General features: G+C 45.0%; 4 non-coding genes across 4 annotated transcripts; 1 reads left to right on the plus strand and 3 right to left on the minus strand.

Annotated features, from left to right (window-relative positions):
• Window positions 1-75: 75 nt before the first annotated feature.
• On the minus strand, window positions 76-147 carry trnam-cau. Its single transcript has one exon. It is a non-coding gene; the product is annotated as a tRNA-Met (tRNA).
• A 468-nt stretch (window positions 148-615) lies between these two features.
• On the minus strand, window positions 616-688 carry trnak-cuu. Its single transcript has one exon. It is a non-coding gene; the product is annotated as a tRNA-Lys (tRNA).
• Window positions 689-1746: 1058 nt separating this feature from the next.
• trnar-ucg lies at window positions 1747-1835 on the plus strand. Its single transcript is given in 2 exon segments — window positions 1747-1783; window positions 1800-1835. It is a non-coding gene; the product is annotated as a tRNA-Arg (tRNA).
• A 9716-nt stretch (window positions 1836-11551) lies between these two features.
• On the minus strand, window positions 11552-11632 carry trnas-uga. The gene has a single exon. It is a non-coding gene; the product is annotated as a tRNA-Ser (tRNA).
• Window positions 11633-14711: the final 3079 nt, after the last annotated feature.

The raw sequence follows: 14711 nt of genomic DNA on the forward strand, positions 1-14711 counted from the left end.
TTACTGAAAGGAAAAAGCGGATGTGCTGCAGGGTGATAGCGACATGTTTACTTTTGGTGTGAGTGAGAATATAAATAGCAGAAGATGGTTTCGATCCATCGACCTCTGGGTTATGGGCCCAGCACGCTTCCGCTGCGCCACTCTGCTCCTTAAAGCCGCTGTGTTCACAATTACTGCTCTGCGGTAGCCAGATAACTATTCACCTGCTCCATTGTTTTCTTAAACGAGAACCCACGTGTTATGAAGCTCACCTTTGCTGGGGAATAACACGAAACATCAGCACGGCTGTCACAGACAGAGAAAGAAACACAGAAAAGCAGGAAGAGACTATCAGGGCACACACACAATGACACACACTAAAAGGTGCCGAGCAAACCAGCAAGATTCTGAGATGGACAAACTGTTTATTTCGGAAAAAGGGACTGAAAGGGATTTCCTGCTGTGCAACTGTTCTGTCTGTTGTGGAAATATTATCCGTCTGAAGCAGATGCTTTCTCCGCCATTACTGAGACGCAGTTCCAGATTTACCATATCTTGACAGGAAAGATTAGTTCAGGCCTCTGGATTTCCAGTCCAGTTCGTTCACCTGAACATTCACAGATAAGAACATGGAAGCGCCCAACGTGGGGCTCGAACCCACGACCCTGTGATTAAGAGTCCCATGCTCTACCGACTGAGCTAGCCGGGCTGGTGCCAAAAACCCTCTTCCTGAGGAGTTAGAATTTGCTAAGCAGCGAAATTTGTATCAAACCGTTTACTAAAATTCCGATTCATTCTTCAGTCACAGTCGAAGGGAGCAGGGCTCGAACCTGCTGGGGAAAGTCCATAACCACTCGGTCATCGCAGCTATGTTCAGTAGGTCATTCATTAATAATATAGTGGATATTAAACATTATAAAACAAACCTGGAATCACTCCAGGAAGTTCTTGCATTCCTGCGATGAACGGTGCCCCGGTGTTTATGTGGGAAGCGGTTGAATCGGCCTTAAAATGACCATTGGATTTGGTGAGAAGCCTTGGGAGACTCGAAATTCCCGGCTCCCCAAACGCACAATTCCACTGATTCAATTGTTTGCGGAAGAAAATCAGTTACATTGGAAATATCCTAGAAGTTCATTTTTGCTTCACATGGAACAGCACCGAACTTCCCAGTCTAGATCCAAATTAAAGCAATTCAATCAGAGAAACTGACAGCACAGAAGGAGACATGTGCAGACGGAATGGTCACGTGATTACGTGATGACGCATCCACAATGATCAGCTGTTCTCCCCGGATCGCGCTCAGAGGACAAGCCTGGAGCAGCTGCTCAAACAGGAAATACATTATTTTTTGTTACAAGTCTTTGGTCGCCAGTCTTTGAGAGATCAGAATTTCTCCATGGTGTCAGGAGTGGGCAGTATGGCACAAGGGCTTCACCCCCTCAGCCCGCGACTGTCATAGAATCATAGAATCCATACAGTGCAAAACAAGACCATTCGGCACAACGAACATGTACTGACCCTCCGAAGGCTCACCCACCTGCCCTCCACTGGCATATTGGGTCCGATGGAGCAACTCTGCCCTCCAATTCCAACCCCTGATTTCCGCTCTCCCTCTCATGAGTGGGGTGCAGGATTGGAGGGTCAGCGGAGACTCGGTGGGCCGAATGGCCACCTTCTGCATTGCACTGGTGTCTATGGAAACAGATATAATCACAGTATTTATTCAATTGGGATAAATATTGTCTCGCAGCTCACAGGCTTGCAGGCCGCGTGGCCTAATGGACAAGCCGTCTGACTTCGGTGAATTGGATGATGATATCAGAAGATTGCAGGTTCGAGTCCTGCCGCGGTCATTTTATACAGAAATCCGGTGGAACTTGCTGACAGCCGAGTTTTTCCTCCTCAGCTGAAAGTTCCACCTTTCCATCCAAACACTGCAGGGCTTTTATTGGAATATAATTTCTTGTAACATTGTTCATTCAAGTCGCTTTCATCCTAGTATTTTGTTTAGCCCCTGATGAATCCACAGCATATGTTTGACTTGGATAAAGTGTAGAATAAAATATTGTGTATCAATCGGTTCAATAAAATTCTGTGGAGGAAATTCTAATATAGTCAGGAAGACAGACAGCCATAGAGCCATAGATGTTTGCAGCATGGAAACAGCCCTTCGGCCCAGCTTGTTAATGCCGCCCAGTTTCTATCACTAAGCTCGTCCCACTTTCCCGCATTTGGCCCATATCCATCTATACCCAATCTTCCCATGTAACTGTCTAACTGATTTTTAAAAGACAAAATGATACCCGCCCCTCCCACTGCCTCTGGCAGCCCTTTCCAGATGTTCCTCTCTACCTTATTTATGCTCCTCAGTATTTCATAGACCTCTATGACAACAGCCGAAACCTCCTACGCTCCAGGAAAAAAGTCCCAGCCTATCCAGCCTCCACTTTTCACTCAGACCATCAAGTCCTGGTAGCATCCTTGTAAATCATTTCCGCACTCTTTCTAGTTTAACAATATCCTTCCGGAAATAGGCTGACCAGAACTGAACACAATATTTCATGTGTGGTCTTACCAATGCCTTGTACCACTTGAACAAGACGTCCCAAATCTTGTATTCAATATTGTGACCTTAAAACCGAGCATGCTGAATGCCTTCTTCACCACCCTGTCCACCTGCGACACCACCTTCAAGGAGCTGTGCACCTGTACCACTAGATCTGTTTGTTCTGTAATTCTCCCCAACTCCCTTCCATTAACTGAGTAGGTCAATCCCTGATTTGATCGACCACAATGCATCACCTCACATTGATCCAAATTAAACTCCATCTGCCATTCATCGGCCCACTGGCCTAAGATGTTTAATAATCAGCTGAATCAACTGTTTTTTGTTCAGAGGGATGAAAGATTATATCACTGGATTGGGAATCCAGAGGCCTTAAATAATCTTTGGGACAGGGAATAAATCCCACCATTCACCTCCCCCACCCTCTGACATCAGCTCAGTAATATAAGCTGCTCCATTTCTTAAAGGTACATTGCTTAAACATTCGCTTCTTAAAGGTACTCTCACATGACACGTCTAACAGTGTAATTAGATCATGTGATGACCTTGTTTTCACGGCTGAGCGGCCGTTTCTGGAAAGACAAAATCTGCCAGCAGTGCCCCAGATGAAGCTGGCTGCTGTTTTGGAGCTTCTGAAGCCGCATGTTTTCATGGTGCCAAACTCATACCTAAAGCTGGTGTCGTGATTTAAATCAATTATCAGACAGAGGTTTAGTAATATCAGTATAGATATTTGTGCAAGACAATTCACTCCTCAGGCCAGTTGAACTCGGAATCTAAACTCCATCCTAGTTCCGGATACACTACACCAATCATCAGGTGACCCTCAATAAGTGGGCCAACACAGAGAGCAGGAAATGGATCAACAACGTGGATGGATTCAGACCCGCAGATGCAAAGCACAATGGATTAGCACCGCATCACCTTCACCTCTCGGCCAACTCGCCATGTAACCTGACTTCACCAAACCACCTCATGGACTTTTAGCATCCACAATAACTAACGGAAGAAGGTTGTCCTTATACATTGGTCCTGATGTGCAGCCAGATGTGAAATGTTGGAAATATCGTTTCTGCCACCAAATTACATTTCCATCATATCAGCTGAAGGATTGTTGTGAATGGACTGATGGGAAACACTTCAACACCATGTCCAACATGTTTCTACACATTGTAAACAAAACATTGCGGAAAGACTGAAAGATACAAACATTTGATCGCATCATAATGGACATCACTCAGACGCCTTCAACATCCGGTCAATGTCGGAGTTATTACGATTCTAATTTGTTATCCAGAGAATCCCTGCAGGGCATTCGGCCTCTTGAGTCTGCACCGAACTTCCGAAAGAGCACTCGCCCTGGGCCCACTCCTCCGTTTCTCCCCGGAACCCCGCACTTGCTCATGACGAAGCCACCGAACCTATACATCGTTAGACTGTGGGAGGAGACAGGAGGACTCAGAAAAAAACCCACGTAGACACGGGAACAACGTGCAAACTCCACACGGATAGTCACGGAAGCTGGAATCCAACTATTATGAAAGGCCAACTGACAGGATGAATTGTTCAATCTCCGAATGAGTTTGGTGAGTGGGAAAATCAATGACCGATGAATGTATAATTTATAGAAATGTGAGGTTATCCACTTTGGGAGCAAAACCAGGAAGGCAGATTATCATCTTAATATCCATGAATAGGAGAGGGGAATGTGCAACGAGACCTGAGTGTCCTCGTACACCTGTGGCTGAGGGTGAGCTTGAAGATGCAGCTGGTGGGAAAGGAGGCCAACAGTATGATTGCCTTCATCGCGGGAGAATTTCAGTGCAGGAGCAGAATGTCGTGGTGCAATTATACAGCGCCTTGGCGAGACCACGCCAGGAATATCGTGTGTACATTTGGTCTCCTTCTCTGAGAAAGGGTGTTCTTGCTGTGGAGAGAGTGCGGAGAAGGTAAAAAAAAAAATCGCTTATTGTCACGAGTAGGCTTCAAATGAAGTTACTGTGAAAAGCCCCTCGTCGCCACATTCCGGCGCCTGTTCGGGGAGGCTGTTACAGGAATTGAACCGTGCTTGACTTGGTCTGCCTTCAAAGCCAGCGATTAGCCCAGTGAGCTAAACAGCCCCAGGTACAGCAGAGGGATTCCTGGGATGAATGATTTGACGTATGAGGATAGATTGTGCGGTTGCGATCGCTTTCCCTGGCGTTCAGAAGAACTAGGGGGATCTCATGGAAAGCTATCGAATTCCAAAAGGACAGGATAGAGTAGATGCAGGAAGAATGTCCCTGATGGTGGGGTGCTCATAACCAGGGCTCACAGTCTGAGGATATGGGGTTGACCTTGTTGAACGGAGAAGTGTATAAATGTCTTTACCCAGACAGTGTCCAGCCTCTGGAATTTGCTCCCACAGGAAGTGGTTGAGGCAAAACCCTTGTATGTTTACAGGAAACGGTTCGATAAAGCACGTGGGGCGAAGGGGATCAGACGATATGGGAGGGTGAGGGTGGGGGATCAGCCTATTGAGTTGGATGATCAGCCATGATCATAATGAATGACAGAGCAGGTTTAGGGCCGAATAGCCTCCTCCTGCTCCTATTGTCGAAGTTTCTATATTTCTATGATTGGCAAATTCAAGGCTGCCGATGATCTTCACCAGAACAGACAGTAAGACGGGTCATTGGTCAGAAACAGACAGTGAGAGAATACAACAAAATAAACACAGGGAGCAACAATGGGAAATAACAAATCCATTCGCTTCGAATGTTCAATGTCGTTTGGAATTGAAAACACCCCGAATTAAAAGGAGATTAAATTGGAATTCCCGCCATTTTAGCACCTGGGAGAGAAAGGAGAAACGGAGAGAACGATGTAGGAGTGAAGAAAAGAAAGGATGGAACTGCTCCCTTGTACTTGGGTCACTGCTGGTCCACAGTTTGTAGCATCTCACCGATTAAAATCAAAAGGAAATAAAACTCTATCATTCGTGGATTCAATCAGATTCGGATTCATTTTGAACTCCAAAGGCAAAAGTGTTTCTCACTCACTCAATATATTGAGACATTTGAGAATAATTTGACCCCACAGGATAATGTTGTGTTTCTGCTCTCTAGTTATTTGTTTTTCCTGTTACTCTTCCATTCGATGTAAATCCACAGAAAGTAAAGAAGGAAAGGAGAGAGGGAGCGAATATTCTGTTTCCTTTCATGATTCTCTTCTGATCTTTACTTTAGAACATAATCAAGGTGTAAATGTGGAAATCTGTCAGTATTAAGAGTTAATCTTCGACAGGATGTCTTCTGGCGCACGATAGCGCGTCTGAATGCCGATCCGAAGGCTGCGTCAGGCTCACAGAGTTTCTCTGCTTGTTCCAGGATTTTATATCTGGATAAGTTCATTCTGTGGGGAAGTTCTGAAAATCACAGCAAAGATAGGGAGTGAAGTATGTTGTGAGGAGGACAGAAGCAGCTTACAGGCGGATACAGAGAGGTTGAGTGAGTGACAGAAACCTGGCAGCTCCAAAGCAATGTTTAAAAAGCGCAGGGTTTCGCTTTGGCAGGTAGAGTAAAAATAAACAGAGCTTTACTTCCATGTCCAACGGCTGCAGAATTACCAGGGATCCCGGTTTCCTCGTGCATCAGGCACGTAAACTGAGTGTGTCAGTACAACAAGTAATTAAGAAGGTGAGTAGAATTCTAACATTTATTACGAGAGGAATTGAAAATAAAAGTAATGGCGTTATTCTTGAGCTATGCAGTGAATTGTTGAAACCGCATGACAGGATCAGAGAATTGTTACGGCGCAGAAAGAGGTCATTTGGACAATCGTGTTTGCACCTTTTCGGCAAACAAGCATTACGAGTTAGTGCCATTCCCCTGCACTTTCCCCGCATCTCTACACATTGTATCTATTCAAGTAATCACCTGATGCTCTCTTGAAAGCTTCAGTTGAACCTGCCTGCACCACACTTCCAGTCAGTGCTTTCCAGACCCGAGACACTCGTTGTGCAAAAATGCTTATTTTTCAAACATCACATTTGCTTCCTTTGCAAATCAACTGAAATCTGTGCCCTCTCGTTCTTGCTCTTTTTACTCGGGGGAAATGTGTCTCTCTATTTACTCCGCCTGGCCGCCTCATGATTTTGAACATCTCGATCAAATCTCCTCTCAGCCTTATCCTCTCCAAGGAGAACATTCCCAATATCTCTAATCTAACATTATGAATGGAACCATTCCTGTAAACATTTGAGAAAGGGTCATGTGGACTCGAAACGTTAGCTACTTTCTCTCCCAACAGATGCTGTCAGACCTGCTGAGATTTTCCAGCATTTTCTTTTTGATTCCTGTAAAACCTCGTCTGCACGCTCCCCAATGCGTTCACAGCTTTCCTATATTGTGGTTCTCGGAACTGTGGAAAATATTCCAGCTGATGTCTAACTGGTGTCTTGTACCAATTCAGCATAACCTCCTTGCTCTTATTCTCGTTTCTAGCAATAAAGCCCAGAATAAGAGTTGCTTTATTCACTGCTATATCCACCTGTCTTGCAACCTTCAATGACCTGAACACATATACACCCCATTCCCTCTGCTCCTTCATCCCTTTAGTATTTTACATTTCCCCACAAAAATGCATCATCTCACACGTCTCCACATTGAAAATCATCTTATATCGTTTGGAGTTCTCGACTGACCTTGTCTCAGTTGACAAAAGTTCCAGGTTTTTTACCATTCCCAAACTTTGAAACTGTTCCGTATACAACATAATCTAGCACATTGGTATATATCAGGGAAAGCAAATGTTCCAATAGGAACCCACGTGGAACACTACGAACCTTCCTCCAGTCCGAAAAGTCTCTATTGACCATTTCATTCTGTTTCAGATTATTCAACCACATTTATATCCATATTGCTGCTGTGCCTTTGATTCCAGGAGCTATAACATTTCGCTGATTCTGTGCAGTTTTAGTTTCCTTATTTAGGGAAAGATGTCAATTCCTTGGAGACGGTCAGAGGAGATTTCCTAGATTGGTCCCAGGAATGAGCGGGTTTTCTATTGAGGAAAGGTTAGACAGACTGCACTTGTTTCCAATGGAGATGTGAAGAGTAACAGTTGATCTGATTGACGTACATCAGATTTTGAATGGTCTTGACAAGGTGGACGTGGAAAGGATGTCTCTGCTTGGGGGTGAGAGCAGAAATACTGGGCAGTGAAAAACAAGGATGTCTCCCTTTCCGGACGGAGATGTGGAAATTTCTCACTCTCAGAGAGTTGTGCGGCTTTGGAACTCTGCCTCAGGAGGCAGCGGAAGCGGGACATTGATGACTTTTAAGGCGGAGATTGAAAGATTATTGTTCAGCAAATAAATCAAATGTTTATCGGGGTTACATACGAACATTGCATTCAGCCAACTATATGGATCCACAAGAATGCGTTTGTTTGACTTGATATATGAGGATAAATTCAGACTCCAACACCATGGTGAAACGGTCTTTAAATGTCGTGTTCGTTTCTTCACATGTTCTGCACTGATATATTCTCTGGAGCTCAAACCTGCGACCAGAATAAGAGATTTACGGGCCCAGTGTTCGCCGTTGCTGAGTAATCACTGTGCAATGGTCACTCCGAACGATTCTGTCATGAATCTGCTCCTCAAGTGTTCTCTTTCTGAACCTGCTGAAGGCTGAGCTGACACATTGGAGGTGAGGGCGAATCCTATCTGCTGGACCTGCCTTTCCATTGGCGGCTTCCGGTCATGGAAAACGGTCCACGTTTTGCACGATCTCGCCATTTTATTCTGTGTGTCATTCTATGTGAGTGTTGACAACGCAATTCAGCTCTTGGACTGAATCATATTTCAGTCAGTGGTGTGTGGAAAGTAGGATTCAGTCTGTGGAGCTCTGTCTCCCATACTCTATATGTTCAGAGTGACTGTGCAGTCACACTTGTGGAGACAAGGCCCCATCTTCACATTGAGGAAATGAAATGAAAATTGCTTATTGTCACGAGTAGGCTTCAATGAAGTTACTGTGAAAAGCCCCTAGTCGCCACATTACGGCGCCTGTCCGGGGAGGCTGATACGGGAATCGAACCGTGCTGCTGGCCTGCCTTGGTCTGCTTTCAAAGCCAGCGATTTAGCTTGGTGAGCTAAACCAGCCCATATTCGCTCCATCGGGTGATTTGACATTACCTCCTTCCTAAATGTGATCAAATTTGAAACATAATTCCTGTATATTTGAGTCTCTGACGCTGTATGGCAGAGTCAGATTCATTCCATATTTGTAATATGTACGTCAGAGGATTGTTTCAAATCTTCTGTCTGGTATTCGATTAAATCGCTTAGCGAGGGTCTCTGGAATTGTATGAGAGTGTGTCATTCGCAGCAACATAGAATATACAGCGCAGAATGAGGCCATTCGGCCCACCGAGTCTGCAAGGACTCACTGAAGCCCTCACTTTCATCCTATCCCCTCCTAACCTTTTTTGGTGACTAAGGGCAATTTATCATGGCTAATTCACCTAACCTGCAGGTCTTTGGACTGTGGGAGGAAACCGGGGCACTCGGAGGAAACCTACACAGACACGGGGAGAATGTGCAGACTCCGCACAGACAGTGACCCAGTGGGGAATCGAACCTGGGACCCTGGTGCTGTGAAGCCACAGTGCTATCCGCTTGTGCTACCGCGCTGCCCACTCAGTATTCTACATTCTTTGAAAATCTGTGTGAAGGCCGAACTAAATCTGTAATGATCAATCTCTGATATTGTTACTGAGTGGTAAAATGATTATGTTGTTTGACAGTCTCCGTTACAACGTCTGCGTATCCGAATCATGACAAAACTTTCATTGGCATTGCGCACGCGCGTGTGTGTTTGGGTGGGGGCTGTATATTGGCATTTAGGGTGGTGAATAAATCTTTAACTGTCCGTCTCTGGTGTGACATGTGAATATTGGATTAATTCTCCATCTGGAGTATCTGTTGCTGTGTGTGGCTGTGTTGTATCATTCTGTGAATCTGAGCCGGATGCTGTGTCTGAATTTAAGGTTGTTTTATTTGGTGTACGAGGATTAGTTCAGATTCAGGTAACACGGTGAAACAATATTCAAATCTCATGCTTATTTCTTCACGTGTGCTGCAGGGATATGTTCTCTTTGATAATTTCCCTAGAGCTCAAAACTGCTCCCAATTTCAGTCACCACCGCGATTGCACAGATTTTTAAAAAGGTGCTTTGCGGGGCTCGTCCATATTTAAACCCGCGATTTCTCGCATTTACATCAATGAAAACCCTGAGCAAGAATCATACCCCTGGACCAACGAGCCGCCAGCTCATGTTTTGTCACTCGGGGAAACTTTTAATTACGACCCAAAGCCCATCAGTTTCCGCACACAATTGGAAATCAGGAATGTGAATGAACAATGTGACATTTATCTCTCTGTTCTGGAGATGGTCAGAAGCAGTGATGTCAGTTTCACCACTCGCCAAGTCGGCCTGTGGATGCGCCTCGCCAATCACGTGGGTGATGTAGTTCTGCCAGTCAGTGGGTTCAGTTGGCACTTTAGGAGAAATTCGAAGTCATCATGACTTCATCAGTGGCCTCATGGTTAAGGTGACGTTAATCATGATGTCATCAAATGAGTGTCAGTTTCAGTCTTTCCGCGAGGGGTTTTCATGCTGAGGAGAAACATGTTGGACATGGTCTGGGAATGTTTCATTCCGGTCCATTCCCAACATTCCTGTCCTGATGGGATGGGCCTTTCCTTCCATCGTTGCGGGATATTTTATGAATATTGATTAATTGTCATTTATTAAGAGTTGTTTTATATGTTTAGTGTAGTTTGGTTTAAAAATGTTAAACCTCAACTCGATAAATTTTTAATTTCATTCCCCAAACAGCCATATTGGGTGAAACCCTTCAATGAGAGGCAAAGGGAGCCCCGATCATTTGTGTGGTCAGTGGTTTGTTTATGAAGCTGAGTAAATATTCGGGATCAGAGCCGCTGCGAGCGGGGTGCGAACCTGCGCGGCGATACAATAATGTGGGTTTGCCGTTTGTGTCCACACATCTGGATAGGAATGGAGCTGCTGCTGCCCGGGGAGCTGGACAAGCAAAAGTCACAGATATTGAGCAACTCCACCCGCTCCAAATAGATTCCCCAAATTACTGAAGAAAGCAAGCGCAAATCATATTTTAAGGAACTATGGCAGTCTCTCTGAAAACAATATACCAACACCTCTCAAAGAGTCGATTTGTTATAACTAATTCAACATGAATCGTTTCAATATCAGCCGTAATTCATTACCAGATCTCAGACAAGCGCTGACTGGTTCGAATTCTCCTTCACTTTCAAGGTCCGGCTCAATAAACTCAATCAGAGACCCATGATCTGCTTTCCTCCTGTTCTCAGACACATCCACTTTCCACAAGGGTTTTCTAACTGGTTTTCAGAGTAAGAGTCAGACTTCAGTCACCTCGTTCTCTCTCGATCCCTTTATCTCAGAACCACCTCACAACCAGGAATGGAACTTCTGACAGAGCCAAGAATTGAATAGTTTGTCGATCCTTCCACTGATTCAGGACCGTTCGTCACCAGGACGTATTTGTGGGGCTGTTTCACTCTGTATCCAATCGGAGAAGCACACAAACTGAGTGAGGGAGAGAGAAAGAAACAAAGAAACAGATGGAGAGACAAAGGAAAGAGAAAAGGATTTTTAAAAACATGTTCCATTTCTGCAACGATCTTTGTACCCAGAAATACATTCAGCTGAATGAAACCAAACCACGTCTCCATTCGCTGCCGTTGCTGCTTCTCCTTCCAAACGTTGTAGGAAACGTTATTATTTATTGATTGTAGCTTTGAGTGTGAGCTGCTTATTCATCTTTATATTTCGTTTAGTTTCCAAAAAAAACGGTTAATACGTTACTGTTAAACAGACAACCAATCGAAAACCTGATTGATTCTCGAGTCAGCGGTTTGTGTGAGGAGTTGAACAAACATCTTGAATCACATTCGCTGCGAGCAGGGCTCGAAGCTGCGCGTGAAAACACATTGGATTTCAAGTCCAACGCCTTAACCACTCGGCCATCGCAGCTGCGCTCCACGTTAGTCATTTGGTCAATACAAAACATTCTAAAACCAGCCTGGAATCACTCCATTGTTGCATTCAAACGATCAGCGGAGCCGCGGGGATTATTTGAGGAGGGGTTGAACCTTCGTGCAAAATGACCATTGGATTTGGAGAGAATCCTTGAGAGACTCGAAAACCTCAGCTCCCTAAACGCACAATTTCACTGATTAAATAGTTTGTGGAACAACATCAGTGACACGGGAAATATATTAGAAATTCATGTTTCTTTTCAAATCGAACGGACCACACTTCCCAGTCTGGAAGAAAATTAAAATAATGAAATCTAGAAATTACAGTACAGAAGGAGACCTATGCAGGCCGAATGGCCACGTGATGACGCAACTAAAATGATGACGTGTCGTCATTCCAGAAGTTCTCCCCGGATCGCGATTGAAGAACAAGCCAGGAGGAGAGTGGCAGTATGGAACAAGGATCACCCTCCTTGTATTATGGATTCTTAGGATCCAGAGTGCAGAAGGAGGCCATTCGGCCCACCGAGTCAGCACTGACCCTCCGAATGAGCGTCTCACCTAATCTCCCCAAGAAGAGGTTTAATAATTAGCTTAGCAACAGCCCGGCTAGCTCAGTCGGTAGAGTATGGGGCTCTTAATCTCAAGGTACTGGGTATCACCCCCATGTTGGACGCTTGCATATTATTACCTGAGAACATAGAGCTGAATGAAACGTATTGATAGCAGGAACGCAAGTTTATGTTGCTGGACTGGGAAACCAGAAATCTGAACGAACCTGACGTGACAACATTTAATAAATCTGGAATTGACATTTCGTCTCAGTAATGGGACAGAAAGGTTCTACTTCAGACGGATCATATTTCCACAGCTAGGAATACATTTACACAACAGGGAATGATTTGACACAACCACAGTGAAGATTTGTCACCGGCAGACTCATGGTTCCGACAGAGAGAACAGTTGCACAGCAGAGAGCACAGTTACACAGGAGAGAGAACAGTTACACAGCAGAGAGCACAGTTACACAGCAGAGAGCACAGTTACACAGCAGAGAGCACAGTTGCTCAGCAGAGAGAACAGTTACTTGGCAGGGAAAACAGTCACACAGCAGAGAGTACAGTTACACAGCAGAGAGAACAGTTACTTGGCAGAGAAAACAGTCACACAGCAGAGAGTACAGTTACACAGCAGAGAGAACAGTTACGCAGCAGAGAGTACAGTTAAACAACAGGAAATACATTTACAAACATGGCCTCTCTGTGTGCAACAGAAAATACATTTTCCTAAATAACCAGTTTTTCCATCTCAATATCTTGCTGGTTTGCTCGGCACCTTTTCTGTGTCATTGTGTCTGCGTCCTGACAGTCTCTTCCTGCTTTTCTGTGTGTCTTTATCTGCCTGTTCCAGACGTGCTGATGTTACGTATTAATCCCACTTTTCCCAAACAGTAATTGTGATTGATAGATACAGAAAGATATCCACACTGACATTCAGTACCAATGCCTGATAGAGATTGAATCCCACCCTCACTTACAGTACCAGCCATTGACTCATAATGAAGGAATCCTGCTCTCACAAACTGTTCCAGAGACTGACGTGCAGTGTTCCCTCCACTCGGGAACACTACCTGTGATTTACAGATACAGAACAAATCTCAGTCAGGTGAGTGGCAGAGTTTGATGGGTTCGACATGTATTCCACAATCACCTTCTCTGCGCCACATAACAAGATGCAGTCGACACTCGGTGTCTGTGGTCCAGATGTTGTTTTACCAAGAGTTTTACAGAAGAACCGGAACACAATTACACAAGATCAGGGTATACGACGTTGGAGCAGATTAGGCCATTCAGCCCATCGAATATGCTCCGTATTTCAATGAGATCATGAATGATCTGACATAATATGACGTGTTATCATCTCAGTAGGTGAAACATTGTCACAGTGGCTACCTCACAGCGTCAGCGATCTGTGTGGTTTGCACTTTCTCTCCAAGTCTGTGTGGGTTTCCTCCGGGTGCTCCGGTTTCCTCACACAGTCCAAATGTGTGCGGGTCAGGTGGAGTGGCCATGCTAAATTGCTCCTTCGGTGTCCGGAGAGTTGGGTGGTGTTACAGAGATATGGTGGGGGCATGGGGGCTTTTTCAGAGGGTCGGTGCAGTGTCGATGGGCCGAATGCCCTCCTTTTGCACTTATCATGTTTTCATGATAATCCTCAAGTCCACTTTTCTGGCTTCTTAGCCCTGGATTTTATGATGAACCTTTAAAACCAATATCCCAAACGAGCCTCAGCTACCAGGGACAGGAATGGTTGTTAGATGTCCCGGGGTTTAGATGTTTTAAGAACAATAGGGAGGGAGGTAAAAGAGGAGGGATAGTGACACTGTTAATTAGGAAATGCACCACAGCTGCAGAAAAGGAGTTTATTGAGGAGGGTTTGTCTACTGAGTCAGTATGGGTGGAAGCCAGAAACAAGAAAGGAGCAATCACTTTATTGGGACTTTTCTATAGACCCCCCCCCCCCCCCCCCCACCACCACCACCACCACCACCACTACCAATAGCAGCAGAGACATGGAGGTACATCGTAGGTGTCAGATCTTGGAAACGTGTAGAAGTAACAGTGTTGTTGTCATGGGTGACTTCGACTTCCCTAATATTTACTGAAACCTCCTGAGTTAAAATAGTTTGGATGGAGCAGATTTTGTCAGGTGTGTTCAGGAAGGATTCCTGACTCAACGTGTGCATATGCCGACTAGGGGGGAGGCCATATTGGTTCTGGTGCTCGGCAGCGAACCAGGCCAGGTGTCAGATGTCTCTGTGGGAGAGCATTTCGGTGACAGTGATCACAACTCCTTGATCTTTACCATAGTCATGGAGAGGGACAGGAACACACAGTAATAATTTAATTTGGGGAGGGGAAATTATACTGCTGTTATAAAGTGGGAACAATTGTTCTTGGGGAAATGCACAACAGTAATGTGGGGATTGTTCAAGGAGCACATGCTGCGAGTGTTGAATTGTTTTGTCCCATTGAGACGAGGAAGGGATGGTAAGTTGATGGATCCTTGGATGA

The sequence above is a fragment of the Scyliorhinus canicula genome, chromosome 31, assembly GCF_902713615.1.
Source record: "Scyliorhinus canicula chromosome 31, sScyCan1.1, whole genome shotgun sequence".
In the NCBI taxonomy this organism is placed as follows: domain Eukaryota; kingdom Metazoa; phylum Chordata; class Chondrichthyes; order Carcharhiniformes; family Scyliorhinidae; genus Scyliorhinus; species Scyliorhinus canicula.